This window comes from Garra rufa, chromosome 1 (assembly GCF_049309525.1).
Source record: "Garra rufa chromosome 1, GarRuf1.0, whole genome shotgun sequence".
Classification (NCBI taxonomy): Eukaryota; Metazoa; Chordata; class Actinopteri; order Cypriniformes; family Cyprinidae; genus Garra; species Garra rufa.
Window position 1 is genome coordinate 98,108,107 of NC_133361.1, and position 17,424 is coordinate 98,125,530.

Genomic DNA, 17,424 nt, shown 5'->3' on the forward strand with positions numbered 1-17,424 from the left:
TTAACAAAATGTTTAGTTATATTTTTGGAATACCATGCACTAACAATATTATAAAGACACCATACACACACAGTCAAAAAAGACAGTTTTTAAAGAGAAGAAATTTAGAACATTATTTATTTTTATTAACATCTTTAAATTAATAACATATATACATTGGTCTGCTCAAGGAACACAACAGTTTTAATTTTTTTTACAAGACACAATCTTAAAAAAAATTACAAAATAAAAAAGCTTCCTTGAAAACTACAGCAGAAAAAAAAAATTTAATCCGAGTTGGACGATTCAATCACTCCCCTCTGGTGCTCCTGCATGGTCCTGACTTTCAGCCAACGGCACTTCACTATTCCCCTGAATAGACAATAATAATAATAATAATAACATTTAAAAATTGTAAATATATGAAGGTACACACACACATCATGGGTAAAAGACATACAAAAAAAATTTCTTTGGTTTGTTAATTTTTGCTTAATTTGTTTAAAAGTTCTATCATTCTATCTCTTCTTTTATTTTATAAAACACTATGTATCTGTCAGGATTATGTCTGTGTCTTGTCCTGTTCTGTTCTGTTTCCCAAGTGTTTTTCCCCCATGTTTCTAGTTCTATGGTTTAGTCCTTGTCTCCCCCTTTAGTTCAGTCTCATTTAGTCTAATCTTGCCCATATTTGTATTTCCCCCTCGTTATCTTGTTAGCTTGTTTGTGACCACGCCCCCGTTTCAGTGTATTTAAGAGTCTGTGTGTGCACTCCCCATTTGTCCGTCAATGCTAACTGTTACCTCTGTTTACTTGTGTACATGTGCTCACCTTATACTCCCGGTTTTGTTTTGTTTGTATTAGTTACTGTGTTTTATTCAATAAATCTTTATTCGTTTTTCTACTCCGGTTCTCCTCATCATTGTCCCTCTCCACAACCCCGCCTGGATCGTGACAGTATCAAACTAATAAAAACAGACCTTTATACAGTGATGCATTATTATTAAGACAATAAGTGTTTAAAGTTGATTCTACAGCTAAGATATCGCATCGGCTATATATCATCAAAATAAGAACAATTTACACATATCCATTCCGTTCAAAAGTTTTCACCCTCTAACTCTTAATGCATTATTTCTTCTTCTGGAGCATCACTGAGTGTTTGAATCTTCTGTAATAGTTGCATATGAGTCCCTCAACTGTCCTCAGTGTGAAAAGATAAATCTCAAAATGATACAGTCATTTTTGGAAAGGGTTCAAATACACAAAAATGCTGAAAACCCAATGAATTTGTGGAACCTAAAGGATTTTTCTGAAGAACAGCAGGCAGTTGAACTGTTCAGGACAAACAAGGGACTCATGAAAAACCATCACAAAACATGAAAACAGTCGTGGCTCATCCAGGAAGCGACACACAGTTTTAACATTCAAGGGTGTGTAAACTTTTGAACAGAGTCATTTGTATAAATTCAGTTCCTATTTGTCTTGTGAAGTATATATAAACATCTGTAGTGTGAAATAGCTTTTTAAGGACAGTATTAATTAAAAAATAACAAAGTTTTCATGATCCCTTTTATTTACCTAAAATTACTAACACATATTCTGGAAGGTGTATGTAAACTTTGGCTTCAACTGTACCTATATCAATGTAATAAAAACGTGCCAGAGTTCACATATTGACGTTTTATAATAAACACTTCATACATATACAGGTCCTTTTCAAATAATAAGCATATTGTGATAAAGTTCATTATTTTCTGTAATGTACTGATAAACATTAGACTTTCATATATTTTAGATTCATTACACAACAACTGAAGTAGTTCAAGCCTTTTATTGTTTTAATATTGATGATTTTGGCATACAGCTCATGAAAACCCCAAATTTCAAAAAATCTAAAAAAATCTAAAAACATTTAGCATATTTCATCCGACCAGTAAAAGAAAAGTGTTTTTAATACAAAAAAAGTCAACCTTCAAATAATTATGTTCAGTTATGCACTCAATACTTGGTCGGGAATCCTTTTACAGAAATGACTGCTTCAATGCGGCGTGGCATGGAGGCTATCAGCCTGTGGCACTGCTGAGGTGTTATGGAGGCCCAGGATGCTTCGATAGCGGCCTTAAGCTCATCCAGAGTGTTGGGTCTTGCATCTCTCAACTTTCTCTTCACAATATCCCACAGAGTCTCTATGGGGTTCAGGTCAGGAGAGTTGGCAGGCCAATTGAGCACAGTAATACCATGGTCAGTAAACCATTTACCAGTGGTTTTGGCACTGTGAGCAGGTGCCAGGTCGTGCTGAAAAATGAAATCATCTCCATAAAACTTTTCAGCAGATGGAAGCATGAAGTGCTCCACAATCTCCTGATAGCTAGCTGCATTGACCCTGCCCTTGATAAAAAACAGCTGACATGGCACCCCAGACCATCACTGACTGTGGGTACTTGACACTGGACTTCAAGCATTTTGGCATTTCCCTCTCCCCAGTCTTCCTCCAGACTCTGGCACCTTGATTTCCGAATGACATGCAAAATCTGAGCAACAATCCAGTGCTGCTTCTCTGTAGCTTCTGCCGCTGTTTCTGGTTCAAAAGTGGCTTGACCTGGGGAATGCGGCACCTGTAGCCCATTTCCTGCACACGCCTGTACACGGTGGCTCTGGATGTTTCTACTCCAGACTCAGTCCACTGCTTCCGCAGGTCCCCCAAGGTCTGGAATCGGTCCTTCTCCACAATCTTCCTCAGGGTCCGGTCACCTCTTCTCGTTGTGCAGCGTTTTATGCCACACTTTTTCCTTCCCACAGACTTCCCACTGAGGTGCCTTGATGCAGCACTCTGGGAACAGCCTATTCGTTCAGAAATTTCTTTCTGTGTCTTACCCTCTTGCTTGAGGGTGTCAATGATGGCCTTCTGGACAGCAGTCAGGTCAGCAGTCTTACCCATGATTGCGGTTTTGAGTAATGAACCAGGCTGGGAGTTTTTAAAAGCCTCAGGAATCTTTTGCAGGTGTTTAGAGTTAATTAGTTGATTCAGATGATTAGGTTAATAGCTCGTTTAGAGAACCTTTTCATGATATGCTAATTTTTTGAGATAGGAATTTTGGGTTTTCATGAGCTGTATGCCAAAATCATCAATATTAAAACAATAAAAGGCTTGAACTACTTCAGTTAGTGTGTAATGAATCTAAAATATATGAAAGTCTAATGTTTATCAGTACATTACAGAAAATAATGAACTTTATCACAATATGCTAATTTTTTGAAAAGGACCTGTATATCTCACATCCAAATGTTACTGGTTGTGTGTAAAGCATGCACAGATTCCGGAAAACAACTGTGTGAATGAACCAAATCAAATAAATTGGGTGAATGACGGATAAGGATTTAAAATGTGAAAAAATAAAAAAACTGGCCAAAAATTTAAATGTCAGGACTTTCTATACTTATTACAGTGTTGTGTATGTAATGCAATGATATTTACACATTTCAAGAATGTAATTAACCATTTTTTTGAAGAATCAGATCTTTTTCCTCATGAAAATGTCATTCCTGGGTAACGTAATGAATTTTTAAATTAATTACATTTCTACCATTGTTGGCATATACAAATGTACTGATCTCCATATCTGGAGCTCAACAAACAATAAGTGATCAGAAAACTACATTTTAAATCACAATTAATATAATCAATTTGGGATTTCATATAGACACAGGCTCATTTTTGGCTGCTGCTAATTCAAAATTTAGAACCAAATAAAAATAAAAAAAACTGGAAAATGTTTAAAAATGTTTTCCAATAAAGTAAATAAGACTTGTTTTATCATTAACTCAACAAAAAAACTGAATTGTGTAATCTAACACACAAATATGGGTTAAATGAATTGCCTGTGTCATTGTTAGCCGGAATGACATACTGTTAGACGGAATGACATTCTGCAATATTTTTCAGGATTACCATAAAAACCATCATCAATCAGTATAATTTTTCTTTACAACACTCAAACTTGAAACAAAGTAAGATACACTTGACAGTTGCAAAACTCACAGTTTTTAATGATTTAAAAAAAGTTTTAATCAACATTTTGTTATGTAAACTGATTAATTCAGCCAACACATACATGCAACAGCATTTCATATATTTTGTAATAAAACATTTAATACTTAACATATTTCATACATTTTGTACCTACATTTGATTTGGTAATAACATTACCTACATTAGAAATTATACTTACTGAATAAGTGACATTGTAAGCATTCACGTAACGATTTGTGTAACAAACATATTTAATCAGATGAATTCACAATAAAATAAAGAGAAAATTGGAACTTTTGAAAATTTCCATATGAACAACAGGCTTTTTGGGAACTGGTCTTGATTTGTAGTAGCTACACATAATAATAATGAGTATTAGATGCAGGTTGTAATCACACCAATTTCATTACAATCATATTTTCTAAATATTACAGTAAATCTGTAAAATTATAATGCTTCATAAACAATGGCCAGGGGTATAGTGTATAATGTGTAATAACACATTACACCGCTAAAACATTTAGGCTTATTGCAAATGAGTGTGAACCTATTTCGATTAATATTTCAAGTTTGCTTGTTACTGACACATTATTATTCCACTGAATCATCACCATAATACCTTGCTCTCTTTTTTCCAAGATACTCAGCCCTAGCTTCTGCATCTGTGTTTATTCTGGCTCTGAACCGTCTCTGCCTCTCTTTATTAGACAGAGGCATCTGGAAGAAAAGAATTGACCTTAAAACACCAGAAGCTATACAAAAGTTTTAAAATGGGTAACACTTTATAATAACGGCACGCTATTAATCATTAGTTAAACATTAGTAAACAGTTAATTCATCATTTATAAAGCATTAAAAGACATTAATAAGCAGTTTATAAATACAGCTATAAATGCTTTATTCTTGATTTAAAAGCATATCTATAATGTGTTTATTAATTGTATTTGCATACTTTAATTTCATATTTGTAGGTAGGCTTATAAATCAAGCATTAAGAATTTATAGCTGCATTTTAAATTGTAAATTTATTAATGAATTAACTGTTTAATGATGCTTAAATAATGATTAATAACGTGTAGTTATTATAAAGTATTACCAAATGTGGAAATGTATTAACAATAATGATTACATTATTCATGATTTGACAATTAACATTGCAAAAGTTCAATTCAATGATAATTAAATGTGAATCATATGAAATCAAGATGAATGACAGCAAAAATACGGCAAAAAACACACAATTATGTAAATAATGTTAATGTTAATAATATAACTATAATAACTATACCTAAAAGTTTACAAATGTTAATTAAAAACTAGATTGTTATGCCTATGTCATTCTGGATAACGGATGACATGTCCTGGCTAACAGAGTTTTTTTGTTATCCAAGAATGACAAAACAAATATTTTTCTTTATAATCAGGCACTAATTTAACCACCTATGGAAAACTACAACTTAGCCATCATCGCTTTAAGGTAATCTTTTAGATCAAATAGATAGTTTTTTCATATAAAAACATTATAAATAATTTGTCAGTGTTATCCAAAAGGACACATGATATTGCTACAAAGTGCATCAGTGACCGAAAAGGTCAAAATATCAACATTTTAAGAGACGCTTAGTCACCTTTGCACTTGTTCTGGTGCTCCTTCGGGGACTTCTTTTTGATACAATATTATGTCACATGACATACCACAATGCATTATGGTCTAAAATGGTCATTGGTGTCTGTTATCCAGGAATGACATTACAGAAATCACAATTTGGGGACAAAAGTCTTTCTGTCATTAAAATTTAATTAAACTTAGTATTGTAACCATATTTGCAGGTATCGTTTAAAACATCAATACAATTATGCCCAAGTAGATTTTAAAGATTTTTATTTTTATTTTTAACATTTTTTTGTATTTTTGTACTCAGATTTTAAGCCGGGACAGTTACCTGGAATGACATTTTGGGACTTTTGAGCTCAATAGTTCCTTAAAGATTAATTATTTATAATGAATTCTCACAAGAGTAATTGAAGAGGGGAAAGTTGAGTCATTTAATGAAATGCATTTAAAAATGTATAGATTTTTAATATTATGAATATGCTTTGGACACCAGAATTGACATGCCACGTCATTGACCCATACTTTAGATGCTTGACAACAAGTCAAAGCTGAAAAAAGGAGGCCTCAGATTTCCTCTTTGCTGTGACAGTGCAACATGGCTCCAGTCTGGCCCTGTATAGCTTGGGGCATGGCCTTATGGTGGAAAGCCCTGAGTTCTCAACTATGGACTATCTGTTTAATAAGGAGTATGGACATCTTTATTGTTTCTGCCTTTGATGGTAAGTTTTAATTTACTTCCATTTTGCAGATGCAGGTTGCATTTGTTAAATGTTGTCAGTTTTACAGGCTATTTTCCTGCCATTTGCTTTATAAATTTAGAATTAACTGTTTCATGTATTAGGCCACTTTGTCATTCATTTTATCATATCCTGTATGTATATTGTATTTTAAGCTCTGTCCCCCATTTCACAAGGCTAGTCCCAAACTAGTCCCGTTGCTTTGTCTCAGATGCACATCAGTAATGTATTTTTCCCTTGGATTTTATAAATGCTGTTTAAATATCCTAATGCAACTAAGGTCTAGCCCTGATTTAAGCTAAGCCCTGTCTGCGAATCAGGGCCTATAAGTCACCACAAAGTTTTTTTGTTGTTGTTTTTGTATTTTCTTGTTCAAATAGTGTGGGGCCAAAAATAAACATATTTGCATGTAAACTGAAGGATGTTGTTTACTTTGAGGCACTTATTGATTCAAAACCATATTAATTACAGTCCTGCATGTTCTCTGATTGAACAAGTAAAAAGCATGATTGATTTAATAATGTTTTTATGTTAATTCAATGTTAAATAAGTGATTTAGGTTGAGTTGAAGAAATGTTGATTTAATGACCATCTTGATCAATTTTTCATCATCGAAATAACAGTATTTCAGGGTACAAAACTGACGAAAAAAAAAAAAAAAACAGGTTGCGTTTTCTGCCACACTGTTATATCCTAATATATTGACAGGGTATGTACATACCCATTAGACATTGTTTATAGACAGATTGAAATGTCTACTTAAAATAATGGAAAATATATTTTTGTTTATTAAATTCGTATATATTCAACGAGAGATACTGCACATTCTTTTCCTTCTGAGCTTACTAGGCCTAGGCGCAGTGGAGCCTATTCCGACAGTAATTCCTGGAATTTAACCCAGAAGAACAACGCGATGCGGCTTGATTCAGCAAAATATTCATTTAATGTTATATAATCAACAATATATAGTTAATATATAATTAGACTAAAGTATTAAGGGTGCCCACACATTAAAAAAAATGTTAAAAGCATAATATTTGTTTTTATCCACGAACAAAATAGGAAAAAGCTTACTCTCAAACATTATTATCCCTCCTATTGGATGAGTGCCTGTTTAACTTACTGTAAGTGTCTAACTTACTGTAAGGTTTGCTGAATTTCAGAAACATATATGTAGCCTACATAGGGTGATAAAATTGTATTGTATTAACATATGATTAAGGAAAAAAGTAAAAAAGTTTATATAAACTAAACATTTAAAGGCAAAGAACGATGAAAAAACTGCAGTGCACAACAGAACCATATTAATATAACAGATTTTACAAACAAACTAAACTACATATGCCTTTCCAAAACCTGAGCCTTAAGGTCCTTATGCAGGTAGCAGCCACGTACATAACGAACTACTGTTGTCTCAAAAATGCAAGAACTCTTTGTAGTACAGGGATTCCAAGTGAGCCTCTTTCCCCGCTAAGAGGGTCACATTGTTCGACAAGTTGCTGGAAGTGATTGTGCTCCAGTTGAAAATCTGTATTTGGCACGTGAACTCTTTCATGCCATTGAAAGAGAGACTGTGTCCGTGTTGCAGCTTGTGCTGACTGACTTGGACCTGCAGTTGAGGCAGGTAAGCTAGCTTGTCTAAAAATGTCCTGAATTGCTGTCAGTGATGAGTTCTGCAAATTCAGGCAGCCTCGAACAAAAATTTGACGGGGTGTTTTCTGTCTCTCTGTTCTAAGTCCGTGATTGTTCCACTGGGCAGCAAACATTTGCAGGTCTCTGTTGAGTCGCGGGATATAAACAAAATGCAAAGCCCAGATGTGTATTTCATTGTCTACACTGATGATGTTTTGTTCCTCAAGAAACGAAAACAGCTCATAGTACGTATTTGATATTCCTCTCCAAAGGTCACCCCAAAGTCTCTCCACACGTTGATTGTGAGTGCTTCGTCCTCTTAAAGCACTGCCCCGTTCAAGTCCTCTGTATACCTCCATAAATGCACATACAAAGTTGTTCTCACCACCGTAGTCACATCTGACACGCGATGGAACGCCATACCTTTCAACAGCCTCCATGAACAGTTTCATGACTGTTGTACTTTGGTTGTTGGTTGATGCCTGCAGCATTGTGATCATGCGGCTGAATCCATCAATCCCACCATGAATTACGATTCTCCATCTGAAACAAGTATTAATGCAGTTATAAAATAGACACAGGCATAATGCAATACAACTGTGTCAGCATCAAAGGGTTGGTGCAGCCAAAAATGTAAACGTTCTTTAAAATATCTTAATCTATGTTTAGCAAAATAAAAAAACTCATACAGGGGTGCGTTTCCCGTACAACGATGTAACTCACTGGTTAACATCCATAGTATATGCACCGTTGTGAAAACGAACAAGCTAGTCACGACTGTTTCCCGAACAAGGTCGCATCTGGGCACTTCAAAACGACACTTTAAAGGGCGCACACATACTTACGTCATACTCTGGGGTTCCTTTTATGCACATGCACACTATTCATGGCACCTTAGAGGACAATTAATTATTTTTAACGGTGTTTATTTTAGTTTTTCCACCGCCTGCCATCAAATGCAACCCATTATTAAGGCAAAGCTGCCTAGTGGACGCATTGCTAATATTATATTTTCCACTCAATTCTGTCTTAAGATACCTTGTTTTACCATTTTAACGTAAACTTTTCTCATTAAAACGACATATTTATCTAGTTAAATGGATAACTTTTTGGTATCCCTGACGTAGACATTGTTCATTAGGATTTTGGACAAGCAACATACAAAGGACTCTAATAAGAAGCTTGAACAGTATTCTAATAGGAAATTCTATCATATTTTGGAATTATTCCTATAGGATTTTGATAGGAATAGTGTTAGGATTCTTCAAAATTCTTGAAGGATGCTTTGAAATAAAACAGGACCCCATTATAATCCTGTCCAAATTATACAGGATATTTGACTTGTCCTGTCCAGAATCTGATAGATATTATAATTTGAATCCTGTAGAGTGTAGAGGATTCCTTTACGAATTTTTGACAAGGGAATATTGAAATTGTTAAAAGTAGGCTTGTAATAATATGTCATTGAAAGTACAGAATTTTCTAATTAAAACAACACAATTTATCTGGTAATAACGACATATGTCATAATAACTATATGTTTTTTTTTTTCTTCCAGAAGACATTTACATTATGTGAGCAAGCTAAGTTGGCACGAGTATTTGCACGCTGCGGGAGTTACTGCAGGAGGGATAATATAAATTTTGTTATATTATTGTGACAGTACATAAACTAAAGCAGACATTTATAATATTTCCTCTGTCATCACAATGCAAAGGACCGCGCCGGCGCCGCCGACTCTAAAAGTAGTGTTGCGCTTTATATGAGATATATTTTTGCAAGAAATATATGCCACAGCGAAACAGCATGAACATAAATAATTTCTGACTAATTTTAGACTGGGGTATGGAGTTAGAATTGTTGCATGATTCCAAATAAATACATTATGATCCACAAATAAATGTAAAGCAATTGACAAAAACCAAGCATATTCACAAATAAATAGAATGAGATACAGAAATAAATCTTAGAGTTACACAAACATGAATTATATTCACAAGTAAAAAAAATTAGAATTGCAAATAAAAAACATACTCAAAAATATTTTGTGAATCGCATACTGTGCATTTGTAGATCGCTGCGCATATTTGTGGATTGCTCTCTGTCAGGGGCGGAGTGGGGCACTAAAATCCACCAGGGATGCGTTTCCCATACAACGACGTAACTCGCTGATTAACCTCCATAGTACGATGCATTGTTGTGGAAACGAACTTGCTAGTTAAAGCTGTAGTCTACGATGTCGAGAAAGCCTGAATTTTTAAAAAACTCATCCTGCCCCTCCACACGCACACCCCTCCCCTCTGTGCTACCTGATCCCTCCCACCGAGAAACGACCTGAACAACGTCACTCAGTCAAGCAGGAGTAAACATGGAACAGAGATGTACCATGTGCGATGTCTTTGAATCCCGTCTTCATTGGAGTAGATGAAACTGGTCCTCTCTCATAGCTGAAAGAAGTGAACACACAAAGCCTTGAAGTAATGAACACTTACAATTATGACTGATTGACGTCATTTACTTTCACAACATTGCTTAGTCGCTTCAATCTAATGACCTCGCTAATGACACATCATATGTAAAGTTAACTTTCGACACTTGAACGTAGTTGCTTCATCAACAATGCAATGTCACCATTGTCCTAACAAAATAGCTCAGAGGCACACGTTTGAGTTCACGCACACGCAAGATAAGCAACACATGCAATGTTCTATCGGCTCGAACAGAAAACCGCTGACGTTAGGCCTACTGAAATAGTCAAGCACTTCAAGAAATGTAATTACTTTGACCCGCGATAGGCGATGCTGAACGGCTAACATTCCAATGCCGACCGGTAGCATGATCATGTTGTCAGACTGATAAAAAGCTATTTATGTAATACACCACACCATAAAAGTATAAATAAATGCTTACCTGCTCAACAAAAAGTCAGCCATGTCAGCGTCAGTTTTAAGTCCAAGGTTTCTCTGAAGCTTCCTCCAACGGGCAATGGTGGACCCTATATTGATTCGGCTTTGAGTCCGGCGTTCTTCACATTTTTTTTTAATCTCTGCTCTTTCCTCATTTGACTTTCTCTTTCTTCCAACCTTGACTGTTGGGGCGAGCAGGGGCCGCTTGCTGCTGTCTGTTTGTTGGTTTTTCTCCATTGCTGAGTTGATGCTGCCTAATTTCGCGCGAAATTTCATGTCGCAGGAGGGGGCGGGGTCAGGGTGGGGTGCGGTGGGTGGAGACGCGAGTGGAGCAGGGGATTGGATGAGAGCAGTTAACCAATGTAAGCTGTCCGGCCGGACATTGGTCAATTTCTCTGCGGGTGTACACCCAATAGAGTGAATGGATTTTTTTCATTCTTTTTTCTCTTCATATTATTAGGATTGTACTGTAGAACCATAACCAGCATCTAAACGAGGTTATTAATAATGAACAATCTTTGAAATTGAGCAATTCCAGCGTTATGGACGTGACATTCAAGGTCAAAACCTGAAATAAAAATTCTCATAAATTTTATTCTTTACCAATACATTAAACCATCTTTTTATATTTTTCGAAACCCCTTAAAAAAAAAAAAGAGTCCAGACATCAGAAAACGTTCACTCTAAAACCCTGTTTTATATTTTAAATGAGAGAAGTACACATGCGTTACGGACGTGACAAAAAAAGACACGAGTTTCTGGGAGACAACATATTTTGTAAAATTTCTGCGATTTACAGTGCACAAACCAGAAGTAACAATATCTGCCAAATTGACAAGAGTTGGTTATTTACAAAACCTAAAATATTAATTTTGTTTAAATTTTCACTGTTATGTTTCAGAGGAAAAATCGGCGTTACGGACGTGACATCTCTCCGTTACGGACGTGACCGTTCTGAAAGCGGAATTTATCCGACTATGAAAATGCGTATAAAATGCTTTAAAAACTTGAACAGAGACGTCTAATAGTAAGTAATAAACATTTGTTTAAGCCATTATTTAACTAATTATTGTATACAAAAAGGAGACATTTAAATTTTTTTTTAAAAAGAAAGAAAGAAAGAAACGCTTTGTATTATAAATTTACATTAAATCAGTTTTGAACTGATTTTAAGTTGTTTCATTATTTTAAAAAAAAATGCAAGTGATTGCGCAGTCGCCTCCCTGTCATATGCATATTAATATTCTGTGCAAACACTTGAATATGGGCCAAAAACGTACATTTGCGTATGTTAACACTGGAGGTGCCAAGACTGCCAAGACGGCGAATATAAGACGACAGGCGGCGAATGTTTGCTTGTGAATGCACTAGGCATGGGCCGGTATAAGATTCTGACGGTATGATAACCTTGGATAAAAATATCACGGTTTCACAGTATTGTAATTACTGCTCTACAATGTTATATTTAAATGTCTGGGTAAAAAAAAACATTTTTTTTTTTTTAACTGATCATAGTATATTTTATTTCAGGAAACATATAGAACATTTTGTAACATGGAACATCAGGCAAAATAATTAAAATAAATAATTGAATCTTCTTAATTAAATTTAATTTCAGTCACTTGTGTGAGCCTAAGCCTGCAGCTCAACAATAATAAACAAAATAAAATTTTCAAAAACAAATCCTTTTCCAAAAATATGACCATCAGTGACAGTTCCAAAAATAAACACATACTCAAAGACAGGCGAGAGCCAGCGAGTTTTTTTTTTTAGTGCCGTGATTTTGAAAAGATGTTAAAGATGCACTGTGTAATATTTAAGATGATCTCTAGACACAGGTGCAATAACTATGTTTTCAGGGGTGCATAAAGACCTTAATGAACCATTATGTTTTTATTAAATTAGAATTATCAGCTTGTGGGAAAAAAAACACTGACACAATGATGAACAAGTAACAGTAATATTTTTAATAATATAGTTTTATTGAATGATCAATAAATAATTCCTTAAATTACGTTTTAAAAGAAATCTCACTATTAGTTGCTGTCAAAAACGGCTAGATTTTAATCCTCTATCTGCATCCGTAGTTCTGTAAAGGGAGGGGTGAGAGTTGGACAGTTGCAATTCACAATTTCGCCGCTAGATGCTGCAAAAACCTACACACTGCGTGACCTTTAACGTGACAGAAGGCTTAAAAGCAAAGACGTGATTTCACTTTAACTTAGGGTGCTTTCACATCTGTGGTTCGGTTCATTTGGTCCGGACCAAGGGCAACAAATGATACATTGTAGCATTTTTCTGCCGTTTTAGGTCCTTTTCACACCACACTGATTGCTCTGGTTCCGAACCAGTTGAAACGAACCAAAATGCAGTCATGTGACAACATCCACATCACTCGTTGGCCAGATCGTGTCATTGAACCACTGATCTATAATAGAGAATTATGTAGATCAGTGTATTGAACGTGTTTTCTAAACTGTTAGGCACGTTTTTTCAATTCGCGAACGCGCCGCATCGAGGTAAAAACATCTCAACTTTTCAGGATGCTGCAAAAAAAATCCATTTATCCTTTGCTGAAACTTTAGCGTATTTATGGAGAGCGCAAGTCATGGTTGCTTAGCAACGGCAGACGCCACTGGAGCGCAAGCTTTCCACGCGTTTTTGGGCGCGACATGTGAACGGCACCTTAAACAATGTTCTCATTCAGATTGTGATGTTCTTGTGAGTTTTTGAAAGTTGGGACCTATATGATCATCAGACCAAATTTATTAGGCTCCGCACCTCCTCACAACTCCAAGTTTGTCCGCGAGCTGTCAAGGGGCTATGTTGCTAAAGCGCTAACTGTCAACAAATACTTGTCCTCATCCCATAATGAACAGCGCAGCAGACTACGGCACCTGGATTAGTCCAAAAAGGTGCAGTACTTTTTGCGGTTGGGTCTGTTCAAGTTCGGTTCATGTTCTCACCATAAACGAACCGCTCCAGTGTTCGTTTGAAAGCGTACCGAGACCACCTCTTCAGGCAGGTCTCGGTACGCTTCTTTGGTCCGCTTTTGGTGCGCACTCGAGTGCGATTGCTGTATTCACACCCGCCCAAACGAACCGCACCAACAGGGAAACGAACTCTAGTGCGATTCAACCGAACTAAATAAGGCAGGTGTGAAAGCACCCTTAATTGTTGTACTAATGTTCAATCACAGAAATGTAAAGTTAGTACATATAGTCTGCTATTCCCCACTCTGTGTTGTGGGGGTTCACCTCCATCGGCCATCCTGAACTTATATTACTGCTGAGTCTCACTGACTGCGGATCACGTGCACAATCACAGACACGCGACTGCCAGCACTAATCGGTGGGGGAGGGGCTGCATTGTTTTCGCTGCAGGGACGCACACACACAACCTAGTAGAGTCCTGCGCTTTCACTTTGACGACACAGAAAATGCACATATTGTAGGAACGGTATAACTTTTTTTGTTTGCAGTTTTGAAACCGTGACTTTTTCAAACCGCGGTAAACCTTGAAACCGGTTATCATCCCATGCCTAGTATAGATAGCCTATATGCACAGGCGGATATAACCTTTTTTTTTTTAAATGTCATATAATGTTCATTATCAACATCATATAATTTAAAACTTTTGTGTGTTGCAAATAACTTGCCGCTATCTGCGCTGCATTCTTGCTGAGTACAATATTTTGCGTGTTGAACAAGCATGCTATTGAAATATGCAATATGATTTGTGGTGCATTCTAGGCATGGGATTTATTTTTGGAACTGTCACTGATGGTCATATTTTTGGAAAAGGATTTGTTTTTGAAAATTTTATTTTGTTGATTATTGTTGAACTGCAGGCTTAGGCTCACACAAGTGACTGAAATTAAATTTAATTAAGAAGATTCAATTATTTATTTTAATTATTTTGCCTGATGTTCCATGTTACAAAATGTTCTATATGTTTCCTGAAATAAAATATACTATGATCAGTTAAAAAAAAATGTATGTTTTTTTTACCCAGACATTTAAATATAACATTGTAGAGCAGTAATTACAATACCGTGATACCGTGAAACCGTGATATTTTTATCCAAGGTTATCATACCGTCAGAATCTTATACCGGCCCATGCCTAATCTATACGCGAACAAATGCAAATGCAAATGCTTTGGCTATCTCCGCGAAGTTCTCACTGAGAATGTGATTTTTTAAAATGTTTTTGGAATTAATTTGTTTCTAAAATGCTATAGGCTATGGTAAGCCTAAAACTAGTCATAGCAGATCAGTCATCAGCAATGAAGTAAACATACGCGCCGTTATGAAGCGTCGTAGACTACAATAGATGCACAAACGAGAAGCATTTCTGCCGAAGGGAGAAGAGTTGGCCATTCACAAAGAATAAAATATAAATTTTAATTCAGTTTTTGTTTATCTTTTTAAGCACAGGGGCGTCACTGGACACTTCTGTCACTAGACACAAATCTGCTGTGCCCCAGTAAAATCTCAAATTTGAGTTTTAATTTACCTTTGATAATCCCGAAATTATGACATTAAACTATAGCCTATACAACAATGAATTAACGCTTCTAAAAGCAATGCCGTTTATAAGACTATGCACACAGATATCCATGCCCGCGCACGTCAGTGTATTTAATTGCAATGTACACGTCGTGCAGCCTTTCACGCAGAAGTAGCCTACATAAAGAGTAATGGGGGACCTGTGCCCCAGTAGCTTTAGGTCTAGCAACTCCCCTGCACATAACGTTTGCCACAAAGCGCAGGCAAAAGAAGCAATGATTGACAAAATAAGACGTTGTAATTATTTATCAATACTAATTAAACTTGACTTTCTTTAGATGTATTTGATATTTTACATATTTTTGATGTATATGAGGCAGATGCACCCCTATTTTAAGTTATTTCTTTTTTTATTATTATTATTTTAAGTTGTTTCATTATCAGAAAAAAAAATTATTTATCAGAAAAAAAGTGATCACGCGGGCAACTCCCTGTCATGAATGCGCATTAGTTTTCCGCACAAACACTTGAATATCAATAATAGCATATTTAAGGTTAACGCTAGAGTGTGGGATCCGCATTAAAATAAATCTTCACAAAGTCTACATCCGAGAGAAATGCCGTTATAACCAGCAAATTGAAAGATATATTTGACGTTTCAAAATTATCTAAAAGGTCGATGCCGCTCCAAATCGTTGATCATTATTGCTGTTGATCAAGATTACGCTGATGTCGCAGTCATAAACTTGTTTTAATAAATAGCCGAACCGTGTTTTTTACGAATACTTATTTCGAACAAATACCTTAATAAATATTTGTATTCGGGAACAAGAAAAACTTTCTATCAAAAAAGCTGCGTTTCCTCAGCAGACCGCAGTGTATGCCCGCATGAGTGAGTGAGTGACATTCAGGAGTCGGGGGGTGGGGGTAAAAGAGGTGACTGATGGTGCGTTCACACCGGACGCGACTTGCACGGAAAAAACGCGCTATTCGCGCGTAGTTGAACGCTTGAACATTTGAGTTTACTCGCGTCATTCGCGCGTGACATTTTCTTCACAACAGACGCGAATTTGCGTCAAGGGAGGGGCTTCTGCCACTCGTCAGCGGGAAAGTAGTTGTAAAATAGGTGAATGAGCTCAATTTGCCAGCTTTAGCTTGCTTGTAGTCTCAATATGTATGTATATGTAGGTCAAATTGAGTAAAGAGCGTTTTTTAAAACTAACCAGATTGTCCGACCTCTTCACTCACTTTATTCCTAGCAAGATCCCTTTTATTCCTGTTTCTACAAAAGTCAGAGTAACCACAGACAGCAACGGTGATTTTGTCCGCCATTGTTGTTTCGGATTTCTGCCTCCGTCACTACAAGAGCAAGCTCCTGATTGATTACCGCGGCGCGGAATTCCGCCGAAGTTCAGATTTTTGAACTCGCGCGAATGGCGCGGCAATCGCTTGAAACGCTCAATGCGCGCCGCATGCTCCACACAGCAACAGAGAAGACTCGGCTGGGTGAAAAAAGACTTCACTGCGTCACTATTTTTGATGAATATATTTCTGTACCTTAACTGGGTTTATAACTTTTTATAACTTTGGGAATCAGAGTTTGATCGGGAGATTATTCTATTAGAGACCGTTCAAATGCGCGCTAAAGTTCGTCGTTATTTCAAATGTAGACGCGCAGTATGCACGCTCATAATTAAAGCAACGCTCACACGGTGCTACGCGCTCGTTTTTTCCAGGCGCGTCCGCGCCGCATCGAGATAAATATTCTATAGTCTTTGGATAAATACATCTCAACTTTTCAGAATGCCACATGCGCACGCAGGTCATGTGTCAAGAACCAACAAATCAGCTTCACCCTTTCCCTTATACCATTGAAAAAACAGCCATGTTGGAGGAACAGCTGATCATATCTGTACATGAATAACCATTTTTAAAGACATTTAATAGCAGAGCTAATGCAAGCGATTTGTAATGCTGGAAATCCATTTATGCTTTGCTGAAACTTCCGAGTCGTC

General features: G+C 36.3%; 1 long non-coding RNA gene across 1 annotated transcript; it reads right to left on the reverse strand.

The window, feature by feature from the left end:
* Window positions 1-8,468: 8,468 nt before the first annotated feature.
* LOC141340992 (uncharacterized) lies at window positions 8,469-11,076 on the reverse strand. Its single transcript, XR_012356616.1, has 3 exons — window positions 10,904-11,076; window positions 10,379-10,440; window positions 8,469-8,536 (listed from the first exon to the last, which is right to left on the reverse strand). It is a non-coding gene; the product is annotated as an uncharacterized lncRNA (long non-coding RNA).
* Window positions 11,077-17,424: the final 6,348 nt, after the last annotated feature.